General features: G+C 36.3%; 1 protein-coding gene across 2 annotated transcripts in view; it reads right to left on the reverse strand.

Moving 5' to 3' along the window:
• Positions 1-8,257, reverse strand: part of LOC149086509 (coiled-coil domain-containing protein AGAP005037-like) — a 758,714-nt gene extending 750,457 nt beyond the window's left edge. For both annotated transcript variants that reach the window (XM_089255964.1, XM_089255963.1), the window contains exon 1: positions 8,026-8,257. The gene's annotated coding sequence lies outside the window, so the exon portion shown is untranslated. The remainder of the gene's footprint in view (positions 1-8,025) is intronic.
• Between the last annotated feature and the right edge of the window lie 4,305 nt (positions 8,258-12,562).

The raw sequence follows: 12,562 nt of genomic DNA on the forward strand, positions 1-12,562 counted from the left end.
ATCAAGTGTAATACTCTGACAGTTTGCTCGAATTTTACTGCCAATTTGCCAGAGATAGTTGTGTAGTCACGCTGTGAAGACTTCCAAGAGCCTTTAGAAACAGACTTAAGATAATTGCATTTCTCTTGTAACTCTGTACGTAATAATTACAACAATTATTACAGGGTAGGAGTATGTTTGTTATTGATAGGTTGCCAGGGAGTTGCTCTTTCATATCCATCGAGTCAGGTCACAAATTTTTTTACTATGGTCAATTCAGATGGTTCTTCCATGTGTTTTTGTTCACTGGGACTCTCGCGTTTCACTGTTCCACACTTCAAAACAAGCCAGAGAGAAAAAGGATATGAAACCGGTAGGAGTTTGAAATGTGTATATGCAATTTATTGGATTGAAAGGGAAATTTTTCTATCAGAAAGATGTGAAAAACATTTATGGATAACACTGTAAGGTTATGTATATGAGTACGTATGTTTTATTACTGATGCATTCTCAAATAATTTCTATAAAAAAAATGACTTGTGATGAATTTGAAACAAAGGGGAAAATGCCAAGTGAAAGGTAATAGAAAAATGCAAAAATTTTCTAAATATTCGAAGAGGTGACCAACGATGAAGGTAAACAATAAGAAAAAGCCATGAATTTCTAATGTTTTATGAAAATTTTCAGATTTTGAGTGAGGAACTCTGTTTCAGAGTAAGAAAAAAATCATGACCCCCCTAAAAGTCATGAAAAAAATCAATGCTTTCGCTTGAATCATAGCTTTGCCTTTATCGTTGGTTTCTTTTCAATTATGCCTATCAGGCAAAGGATTATTACTTGTTCATACTTTCCAAGTAGGTTTTTTTTTAATATGATGCAGATATAATTCGGAACAGTCTGTTATGACAAAAATGATTTTTAAAAAAATCGTTAAATGCAAGCATGTCTTCATATAACATTACTGTGATTTGGAAAGGAGACATCAACCTCCAATTTTATTCACTAACTTGTTTTTTTGTATCGCAACATGAGTATTTTAAAGCGTTAAATTTAGTACAGTGCAACTTTGATAACTCGCCGTTTATTATTTATATGGTTGCCACTATATTCGATTCATTGGGGAAAATATTTCAATTTGATACATGAGAACCATATCTCACTTTTGTCGACTACGATTTAAACTGCATTACCATAACTTGTACTCAGAAATCACCCATGCGTTGATCAGTTCAAAAAATTTTGCGTCATTACTCTCGTATGTGAAAAATTATATTTTTCATTGTTTCTGCTATTTCTTTATTAATATTCGTCAAATTCTCTCCACTCCTTTCAGTAGGGTTACTTCCCGTTATTTCTCTGTTTGGAACCTGAAAACTCAACCCGTTTGATATGACAGCCACAGCTGTGAATGATTTTTGAGTGTGAGAGAAGACACGAGAAAGCTAAATTGATATGTTTTAAATGAGGGGAGGAAATTTATCTGTTTGGTCAATTGCAACGCTCATTCACAAATAACATCTTCCAACAATTAAAATATATGCCCCTTCCACCTAAAATTTGAGATTATTCCCAATACAAAAACTTTTCGTAGGAAATTGCAGATATGAACATTTTCTTATGAATTTGTGAATGATATCTAGAATTATGTGTGTGTGCTCAACAATATTACATACAAAGTTTTTAAAAATTGAAGCAAAATGAAATAAAATTCGCTAACTTGACATCTGCTTAAGTCAACATAATTATTTTTCAATAGTCTTTGGGTTCCATAGTGTCTTACTTGGTACACGCCACAGATGATCACAAAAAATATATTTTTGACTGTACTGTTTACTCATAACCACCAACTTATATTAAAATCAGAATTGCATATTTTTGAAATCAAAATATATTTGAAATTACTGAAAATCATTGAAAAATCAAGTTATTGAAATCATTTATCAAATGTGTATTTTTAAATTTATTACATGTGTGGACAGATTTGTTTTTCCTACATCTGAAAGGATGTTATATTCATGTAAAATAAAGTTGTGTCAATATTTTTTGAAACATGTAAATAAACTTTTCCAATTTGACATTATGGTGTATTTTATTGCTATCAAATAATATTTAGGAGTAAAAAAGATACAAGGCTTTTTTTTTCTCATTCATCAGTTCAAAAATCAGAAGTTTCAAGTAATTTCTGCAAAGGTTTAATTTTAGGAACACTCGATTTTTTTAAAAAAAAAAAAGTCTCATATTTATAGAAATAATACTGTACAGAATGATTGGGTTTTTTCTTTTTCAAATAGAAAAAAAATTAAGGAATTAAGATGACTCTCTCTACAATGAGAGATATCTATGAAATCATTGTTTAATTTTAAAAAAAGTGAATAGTGCAGTGCATAACGAATGGGAAAGGGCAAAAGAATTTTTTTAAATGGGTCATTAATGTTTGTGTATATAGTTGAAAAAAATATCGATGTCTTTTAAGAAAATTTCCCGACTGGTTACGTGATTCAAATTCTTCAGGGAGAAAAAAACTTCAAAAAATATCGTCGCCGTATCTGATCAGATTGTTAGGCTTAAGGAGGCGGAGGTTTAGCACTACTTCCAGTGACGTCACAACGCTACGCAAAGGCCGGTTATATAGGAGGTCGTGGACAAACCCGCAAAAAAGGATAGGATCTATTTAATGCAGCTGAAAATAAAAAGACGGCCATTTGCTTAGTTTGACTATATGCATTCTTGTTTATAGTTTGGAGAGAGGAGATTATTTACGGAGTGATAAAAGTGGAGAGAAGAAAAAAGCCATATAGAAATTAAAACAATCTGTGGGGGAGAGGGGTACTCTTTCTTCCTCACCTTACACACTCGTTTTTTTTTTATTCAGAGTCAACGGCCATCATAAATATAATCATCTGTAGGGGCAGGTGGTGTCAAATTCCGATAACACCTCGGAGAAGTGTATCTCAGCTCAGCAGGAGCATATTGTACGAAAGAGCGAGCATATCTTTTACTCTGTGTGTGTGTGTGTGTTCGCGAAATCTTCTAAATTGAAAATTGGCTTCTCTGCAGATGGCAAATGGATATTAAAATCAATAACAATTGGGGTGTTTAGTTTGCCGGGGCTTGATTCAATGATAAAGCCTCACCAGTATTCGATAGTAATTTAAAGCACTCATTGCTAAAGTCCCAGTCGCTGAAACACCTTTGTCAGATATTTAGCACAAAGGTGCTCGACTTTTTGGAAGGTGTGGGCCACTTCATTGTTTTGAAATATTTCGCGGGCTTCTTAAGTTATCCAGAAATGAGTCTCGATCCTCCAAAATTATCTAAAAAGAAGTGGCACGTGCCACTTAAGTGATCTGCAAGCGTGCCGCGGGCCACTCGAGAGATCTGGAAATGTGCCACTAACCACTCAAATAGGATAATCTGCAAATGTATCACGATCCACTTAAGTGAACTGGAGGTGTGCCGCTAGTCACTCAAGTGATTTTGAAATGTGCTCGAGACCACTCGAGAGCCTTGTTTTGTTTTTTGTTGTCACGGGCCACATCAAATGCTTCCGAGGGCCGCATTTGGAGCACAGGACATGGGTTAAGCATTTATGGCTTAACATGTTGCATCTGATGTGAGTACCAAATTTAAAATGTCTCCTATATTTTCCCATAAGAAAAACCCCAAAAATTTTCGAACCGTTTTCTATTTATATATATAATTTATGTTAAAACCAAAACAATGATTCATTTATAGAGCATCGGAAATTAAACCCAGTTAGTTTTCCAAGTTTACATTATTATTTTAACAAAAATCTCCCCCGCAAAATTTCGTTATATGCTATGTGAACTCTATTTTAAACTTTGTTTTCCCATCAAAGTTGTGAAAATGTTTATCCATATGTTTTCTACATATTACGCTAGTACCACAGAAGCGAGGCCAGGTGCGTCTAAACAATTTCGGGGCACGAAAAATGTTTAGGACACCCCCCTCTCTTTAACAAGATTTCATATATTTTGTGGGAAGAGGGAATCGGCATACTGAATATACACGAACGCTAAGAAATACCCCCATACAAAAAAAATAATAACTACACAAATGTGAATTAACACAAAAATTAATGGAGGTAATTTTGAACTAATGTGAGAAACCGTTTCTGAAATTAAGGAAAACTTTAGAATCGATGGATTAAAAATAATTGAAAGAAATAATTTCAGTACCAATGAAAATTCAGAATTAATAAAAGAAATAGTTTCAGTACCAATGAAAATTCAGAATTAATAAAAGAAATAGTTTCAGTACCAATGAAAATTCAGAATTAATAAAAGAAATAATTTCGGAATAGATTAAAATTTAGAATTAACGGAAGAAATAATTCCAGAACTATTGAAAATTCATAATTAATAAAAGTAATAATGCAGAAATTGATTAAAATCAAGAAATAAATGGAATTAATAATTCTGCAATTGATGAAAATTGAGAAGCGACATAAAATAAATGAGCTCTCTCCTCTTTTATAAAAAAAATCTGCGCTCTCTCTCTCTCCCGAGACCGCACCGTCACCGTAAAAATATAAAATAAACTAGTTGGTGACGGTGCGGACGCGGTGCGGTGACGGTGCTCGGCTTCGGTGCGGATATGTGTGAACGGCTGCATTGCTTAGCAAAGAATTATTCTTTGACCGTGTTTCCTACCGTTTTCCTTGCCGTTTTTCCTACACTCGGCCGACACACGTGTCGGGCACGGTGCGGATATGTGTGTCCAGACCTTTAGTGGAGAGACTGAATGTCTCAGATATAGCCCCAATCTGCATTAATAACCACTAAGGAACACATTGTTTATTTTACACGGATGAGGCAGTCATAATTTCGAATAACCCAATAGGGGATTACAGAAAAAAATAAATATTCTGGAAAAGTTTTGTAGAGATTATATATTGCCTTAGCGTAAATGTTAAAAAAACAAGTGATGATTTTCAGGCGAGGCAGTAAAATTAGAGAAAATGAAAGATGGTTCCTAAGGGGTAGGCTACTAGACGTAACCCCGTCATACATGTATGAATATATACCTTAAATACCTTATATTCTCATGTATGAGAATACCCTTCTCTTTTTCCGAGAGTTTCCATTTGGCAAAGCTAAGATCAATTGCAAAAGCTAAATCGGCCTCATCTTCCATGTGGTCAATTCCATCGAAGTCGAAACAATCTTCTATCTCGGCTGCTTTTAGACTATATTTTAGTCCAATTTTAACTTCTGCTCAGTACGGTGCCGTCGTCTGGTCCCCTATGTATCTAACTGACCTCGAAACTATTCTGTATAAATTTGTCAGGAAAATTTTCCTTCTGCCTCAACGAATTCCAGGCCATATGATAAGAGCAGAATTTGGTCAATTCCCGGTTGCAGTGGAATTAAAAAAAATGATTTTAGACCTCTGGATTCGATTACTGTAAATGCCAGACCATAGATACCCTAAGCAATGCTACCTCCGGTTGACCGAAAATGCGGAAAATCCAGCCAACTCATCACCACCAAATTGGCTAAACTCAGTTTGGCGAGTTCTGGATGGAACCGGCTTCTCTTTCCTAAGCAAGTGAGGGACCCGAGAGATCATCATCCGTATCTACATTTATTTTCCTTATCATTCAAACACTAAGATCAAAGCATACAGAATAAATCCAAACCTCGTCGTATTTTCCCCAATATAAATTCCTAAAAATGAATTTCGGCTAGGAAAAGTACCTCGATGAAAACTGGGGAATACGGGCAAAACGGGTTTTCACCCAACTTAGTTCGCTTTAGACTCGTTCTTTGAATGGTATAGAGCAGCGGTTCTCAACTTTTTTGACTCGTGGAGCCCTTGTCAGTATATAATTTCTATGGCGGAGCCCTGTTTGACTCGAGGAGCCCTTTCTTGTACATAATTTTTATGGCAGAACCTTGTAGGCTTCTCTTATTTATTTACCTATCAAATTTACTAATTCATTTTATTTTCTTCGAGTCACCGCGGAGCCCCTGGGAGGTGCACACGGAGCCCGCGGAGCACCGGTTGAGAACCACTGGTATAGAGTAATAGCAATAAATCAAGAAGAGACCTGCTCCTTCTGTAATGAAAGGGTACCAGAGACTTGGCAGCATGTGATCCTGAGATGTAAAGTTTACAGTTATTACAGAATAAAATACTTAGAAGCCCCTACAACAATCCTTCACATATTTTATACAAAAAAATGCTGATAGTCTTATATACAAAATATTCCAGTTTCTTTCTGACATCTCAAGGTTTCGGGAAACGTTTGCATTATAAAGTTACGACCGCCTTATAGAGTTCTATAATTGCATTTAACTTTGAACAGAGAGTGTTGTGCACCTTCAGATTTAGTAATTGCACCGCTTTCTGTGATATTGTGAATCGACATGTAAATTTAGTCGTATAACAGGCATATAAGGGCGTTACCTTTACGTTATACCTTCAAGTTTGTTATCATTTTATATTTATTTGTGTTATTAATTGTACCTAATTGTGTTGTCACCTTTGCAATCGGTTTTATGACTAGAGCAATAAAGTTGAATTTGAATAATCCTTATAGGGAAGATGTGTTCATCGAAAATTTGTGGTGCTAAGCGGGGTTGGCGATATAACGGGGTTCGACTGTATATATGTTTATTTTATTGTTTGTTATGTGTTCGGGGATTTTTTCTAACATAAATATTTATTAATGCCCTCTTTCATGCACTTCCCCTTTTGCATATCGTCCCCCTACACGCTAGACTAGAAGCACGAGTGTGCTATGTCCTTGGGGAAAAAACGTGGGAAATGACGTTCAAATATTTATCCATGTTAGTCTATGGAAGTTATCTTATAATATTTTGTAACATGTGTTTCACTATGAACACACATTCACGTTTCAAGTCGGACTTCGATAGCAAAATAAGGTATCCACACAACCAGCTGATAAAAAAAAGGTGAAAATTTGCACATGAGGGAGACGACAGATTCGTGTTTGTGATTAATTTATTGTTCTTACTGATGTCCCGGCCTTTTCCTTTCTATTTCATTGCTTGCTTGTGTTGTGCACCTAATGCTGTTAGAGCCCACTGACCTAGCGCACGATTGTATACCTTATAATTAAGAAATAATGATAAAATAAAATCTAGGGACCTTGTAATCGTAAAGAGCCGTTATAACAAAGAAGTACCGTTTTTCTCCCGATGTCAATTTCCACACACCTCCCCATAAGACCGCAATTAACAGAAATTTATTAAGATAGCATATGAAAGTATTTTCTTTGAGGATATTTTATCTTTTTTAGAAAAATATAAAAAAATCATTTTAATATTCGATTATCATTATTTAGTAAAATGTTATGCAAACAAATTTTTCTACGTGTGAATTTCTTCGACAAACTTTCGTTCTGTACGAGCGAATAACAGCATGAATGAAAATCCATTATTCATTATTTATGAAAATTCATTATTTACCGTTTAGAGAGGGATTCACATTGCGTTAGAGGATTTCCAATTGAAATTAAGCATTCAGCTAAATGAATTTTCATCTACTGCAACGGTATCCTCTCATCCGATTTTTCCCATGTATGTAAGCGCACACGTTTATTCTCTTACCGGATATCCATAAATATAATTCCCACTACCTCTATAGGTTTTGGGTGTTTTCAAACAATGATTCATAATTTGATAACAGAAAAGTATAAATAACGAGGTGGGGCTTTTGAAGGCTCATACTTCGCACTCCGAATAATGCAGTGGAAAAAAAATATTAAAAATAAAAATAATAATAATTCAAGGTTCGGTGGAAATCTTAGCAGTACACGTTACATTCACTCGCGTCCGACCGACGCACAAGTAAATTGACAGGATGGATTTCGAAGCATTACTCATACGTTCTTATATGACCTGTGTATATATTATATACCGCGATGATTTTTCGATTTGAGATGGGAAACGAGTGCAAAATTTAGGATAATGCTGAAATATTCCGTTTGACCCGTGACACCTTCGCGTCAAATAACGAACGGAAATCCTGGGATCTCGATCAGTTATCACCACTTACCATTCAATACGACGGGAAGAGTGATCCATTTTCAGGGGCCTGATTTTCCGGGCTCCCGTTGTTCCAGAAATGAGCGAAGATATCGAAATTAATGGACCAAGCTGATACATCCTTTAAATATAATTGGCAATCTTTTATGATGAATGCACTGGTTATTTGGTAAGAATCGTCTTATTCTTCAAGAACATGCGTGTGTTACACAGTAAGAAAGAAGGATCGAGAGCGGTGGCTGAGCAGCGCAATTTGATGCAGTGGCGCATCCCCACGCGCAACTAGAAACGGTGGCGGACATGGAGCATATGAAGGGGAAAGTGCTGTGACCGATGGTGGAGGCCGAGGATTTTCTTTTTCTCTGACTGCAAGAGGATAACGAGATGTTCTGCGAATATATCCCTCCCGACCCCTCTCCCCGATCGCAAAGTGGCTCTTGCCGTTGTTTCTCGGCATCTGCAATTAAACCAATTCATTATTCAGGAAAACTGGGAAATGCGACTTAAACTATTCGTCAATCGAGTCTCTTTCTTACCTCTTAAGAAATATTTCTTTGTGTTTGTGGTTCTCGCATATAACTGGTCGATGGAACGGCGAGTTCGATCGATCTCTCATCAGAGCACACATCTCAACGTAGGAGAATCACGAAAAATCTAATGTTTCGGTCAGATTTCTCTATATTTTTCTGGTATTGTATTCACCAACTTCTAGGTTAGTGTTTCCCAAAGTGGGCAATATCACCCCCTGGTGGGCGATGGAAGATACGAGTATAACATGGGATCCTATGGGTTGGTCCACTTGAGTCGGGGCGCAATGAGAAAAAAAATTTCTGAAGGCGATGGAACAAAAAGTTTGGGAACTATGTTCTAGGTGAAACGAAAGCCATAAGATGCATAAAACAATCGATGTAATGAGCGAATCCACTTTAATCAGTGACCTACGTATTACTAGTGCACCGGTTGAATTTCTTTTACCAGAACTTGGTGATCATCCTCGTAGTAAACCTCGAGAAATTTACGGTACGAGAAAACTACGCACCAAAAAAATTCCCACTATTCAAAACTTCGACGATTCCATCCCGTTTCCACTCATTTTATTGTTTTCAAACATCTGAATATTCAATGTCATCGATGTAGGTGCTTGGCTGACTGACCAGAACTTTAGGGCATCTGTTTAACGCGCCTGAAAAAGATCGATATTAATTTGCTGACATTAAGACTAATACAAATCCCATGAATTTTGAAATAGCTATATAAAAATAAATATGAAAGGGGAAAAAGCAGATCAAGTTCTGTTTGACAAAGAATATCTTTGCGACTAGAGTTTAAGCGATAAGCAATTTTTTGTGGTAACCTTCACTGAACATAACCAAAACTATTCTGGGACTTTTTCCGTGAGAACAATATGAGAACTTCATTCCCTAACAAATCCTGGTGGATTCATTGTCGTCCATCTTGAAGTATCGAAACTAGAGGTCCTGGAAACCGTAAGCAGGCTCATCAGCCATATTTGTGCGAAATGTGACATCAATATTATGATCACAGCCCCAATAGTCGTTTTCCCTATGTCGTTTTTTTCAACAGTTATATGTCACTTTGAATAGAAAACTAGTTTTGCTATACTCTAAAGCTGTCTTCGCTAATGCGCTTTCTTTTAATAGCTTTCAATCTTAAATCTCGTTTAGGCCACGCACATAGTGAGGCGAGCAAGAGTTACAGGAGCGTAGAATAGAGATTAGTGACGAAAACAGTTGTGAAGATTTTGCTTTACACCGCACATACCGTGAAATGGTACAACTTTGTGCCAAGGTTACAACATTGTGCCACATACGACTTCCAAACGTCAGCGTGTTCTAGCGGTGAATGGTTGTAGGGAGGTACACATATGTAAAAGTAATGTTGGGTAAGAATGACCTTCCCAGTTATCCCGCGTGTTTATCAGAAAATTATTGGTGATTTGCAAGTTTTTGGTGTTCGTTTCGTGAAAAACTGTTTCCTTTAGTTAGACCATTTATGGTTTCCTGAGAGATCTGTTAAGTCTATGTTTACTTCTGTTATCTACTACAAATTGGTGCATTAGGTGTTACTAAATTTTTTTTTCTTTACCCCTTAGTATCACTTGTTAGGGGAAGTTCAAGTATCACGTAAGCGAATTTTTAGCCATTTTTGACTTCCTCCCCCCCTCCCCTTGTCAGCAAAATTTCGACATCACTGCCCTCTACCTCCTAACGAATATTGGTGGGATCAGAAACGTACGTGGGAGGGGGGGGGCATAGGGGCTCGTATGCCTTCCCCCCCCCCCCCCAGACGAAAAAATGTTTTTTTTTTTAATTAAAATTTCGAAAGAAAATACCTTTATATGTTTTATTATAATCGATTTCTCTTAATTTCAATGCTATTTGAAGGGCAAGAACTCAAAATTTCTCTTTAGAAAATTCATTGCGACCCACCCTTTAAGCCATATATAGTAAACTCTTGACCCGTGAACAAAATGTGGCCCTGAAGGTTATCTGATGCGGCTTGCCCCCTCAAAACCAATTTTGTAAAAATAAATCAAGTGGAACATTTACAAATAGCTTAAGGTCCCTTTCACACGAGCGCTAATGATGCGGGCGTTGCGCCCGTATCTTTAGTTTGAAATTCGTGCATAAAAACTATTTTTTCGCAATTTTTGTAATTATTTTTCTCCTTGATTCAGTGCCCATAGGCATAGAACCATTCTTCGGTGGTTTAATCTAAAGCCCCATAGAATATGGGTATAGAGATGCCTTCATTCCGATCCTCTCAAGTAGTCGATGGGAGAAAATATCTTAAAATAATTTCAAACGAAATTTTTTCTTTCATGTGAAAGAAAAAATTTCAAAAACATCCAACATTCGAAAAATCCAATCCAAAAACATCCATGCTCCAAAAAAAAATTCAGGAGATATCAAAGACTTTCAAAATGTCTGTGCTTAGAAATATTCACAATTCTGTCTTAAGCCGGGATTACACTATAAAAGTTTTGTGAAAGCTCTTTGATAAAACGTGAAAAATTCAACCAATAAGATCACCGGTTGCATTTTATGCGCCTGTTGGTTGAATTTTTCAACTTTTATAAAATATCTTTTATAAAAATGTATAGTGTAATCCGGGCTTAAGCACGGGATTACACTATAAAAAATTTATAATAATTCTTTTAAAAAAGCAACAAATAAATTTATCGGTTGCATTCGAACAAACCCAACCGATAAATTTATTAGTTGCTTTTTTCAAGTTTTATAAAATAACTATCATAAACCTTTTAATGTGAAATCCATCCTTAGATTAGTCACTTCTGAAATATAAAATTTAATTTTTTTTCAGTTTATAAACTGAATATCGAGTAAAATATAAAGTACTTGTAGGTATCGGGGGAACCACCAAAACTAAAGTGCTTGGGGCCTTCAAACGTCTTAATCCGGCCCTGAGTGAACACCGTATTTTTTTTAAAGTTTAAAAAAAGTAAAAGATTAAAAAATTTAAAAAAATAATATTTAACATAATTTTAAATATTTAAAAAGAAAAAATAAAAAATTTTTAATTAAATTTAAAAGTAATTAAAGTATGTAGTCAATTATATTTTCGTACTGAATTTGGTCCCGTCAGTGGCCGTTGTCAGCAGGTTTTATTGTATAAAATTGTAAATTATGGACAAAAGGCAGTTAAAGTTGCTGTATCTCAATCTCAGAAGGAAACGGAGGGATAGATGTGGGTACACCCTATTGATGAACAGGAACCCTCATATGGTGTTTTTAAGGGTATTTATGGCAAATAATTAAAAAAATTCAGTGCAAAATCACCTTCAAAAAGTAGCCAAAGATGTGGACGAATTCGCTCTGCATCCGCATCGAATAGTTCCGAATAACCCAATTGTCAAAACTTCTATGTGCGGATGCGGAGCCCACACTTAGGTTTTGACACATGCAGACGACGTCCGGACCTGCATGAACATTTCCTAGGTGCGGGGAAATTTCGGCTTGTCTGAAAGGCTCAGCTCATTCCAATTGTTAAAACATCTTCCGGACCTGCATCCACTCCGTGTGAAAGGGGCCTGCATGACCCGTGGCACATTTTCAGATCACTGAAGTAGGCCTCAAAGATCACTTTCACATTCAAAGATCACCTAAGTAACCCGCGACACAGTTACAGAACACTTAAATGTTCCGTGGCACATTTAGAGATCCCTTGAGTGACATGTGGCACAGTTTTATAGCACTTAAGCGGCCCGGAAACATTCCCAGAGCATTGGAAGGATCCGTGAAACATTTAGAGATCATAAAAGTGGCTCTGTCGGGGACTTATCAATAGGTAGAATGTTAGTTTAGGTGCCCAATAACTATCGAAAGGTTTTTTTACGTTTTTGGCGCACCGAATAAGATGTTATTAAGAATATTTCATATCTTAATAAAGGGTGGTTGATGACGTAAGCGCCATTCAAACCCCCCCCCTTCCCCTTGTCATCAAAAGTCAGCAAATCGGAAACCCCTCCCCCCATCGATGCTGACGTAATACTCGAATGACCCCTT

The sequence above is a fragment of the Pholcus phalangioides genome, unplaced genomic scaffold (genome assembly GCF_987345545.1).
Source record: "Pholcus phalangioides strain wild (caught in Gottingen) unplaced genomic scaffold, Ppha-v1.0 ptg000004l_1, whole genome shotgun sequence".
NCBI lineage: Eukaryota > Metazoa > Arthropoda > Arachnida > Araneae > Pholcidae > Pholcus > Pholcus phalangioides.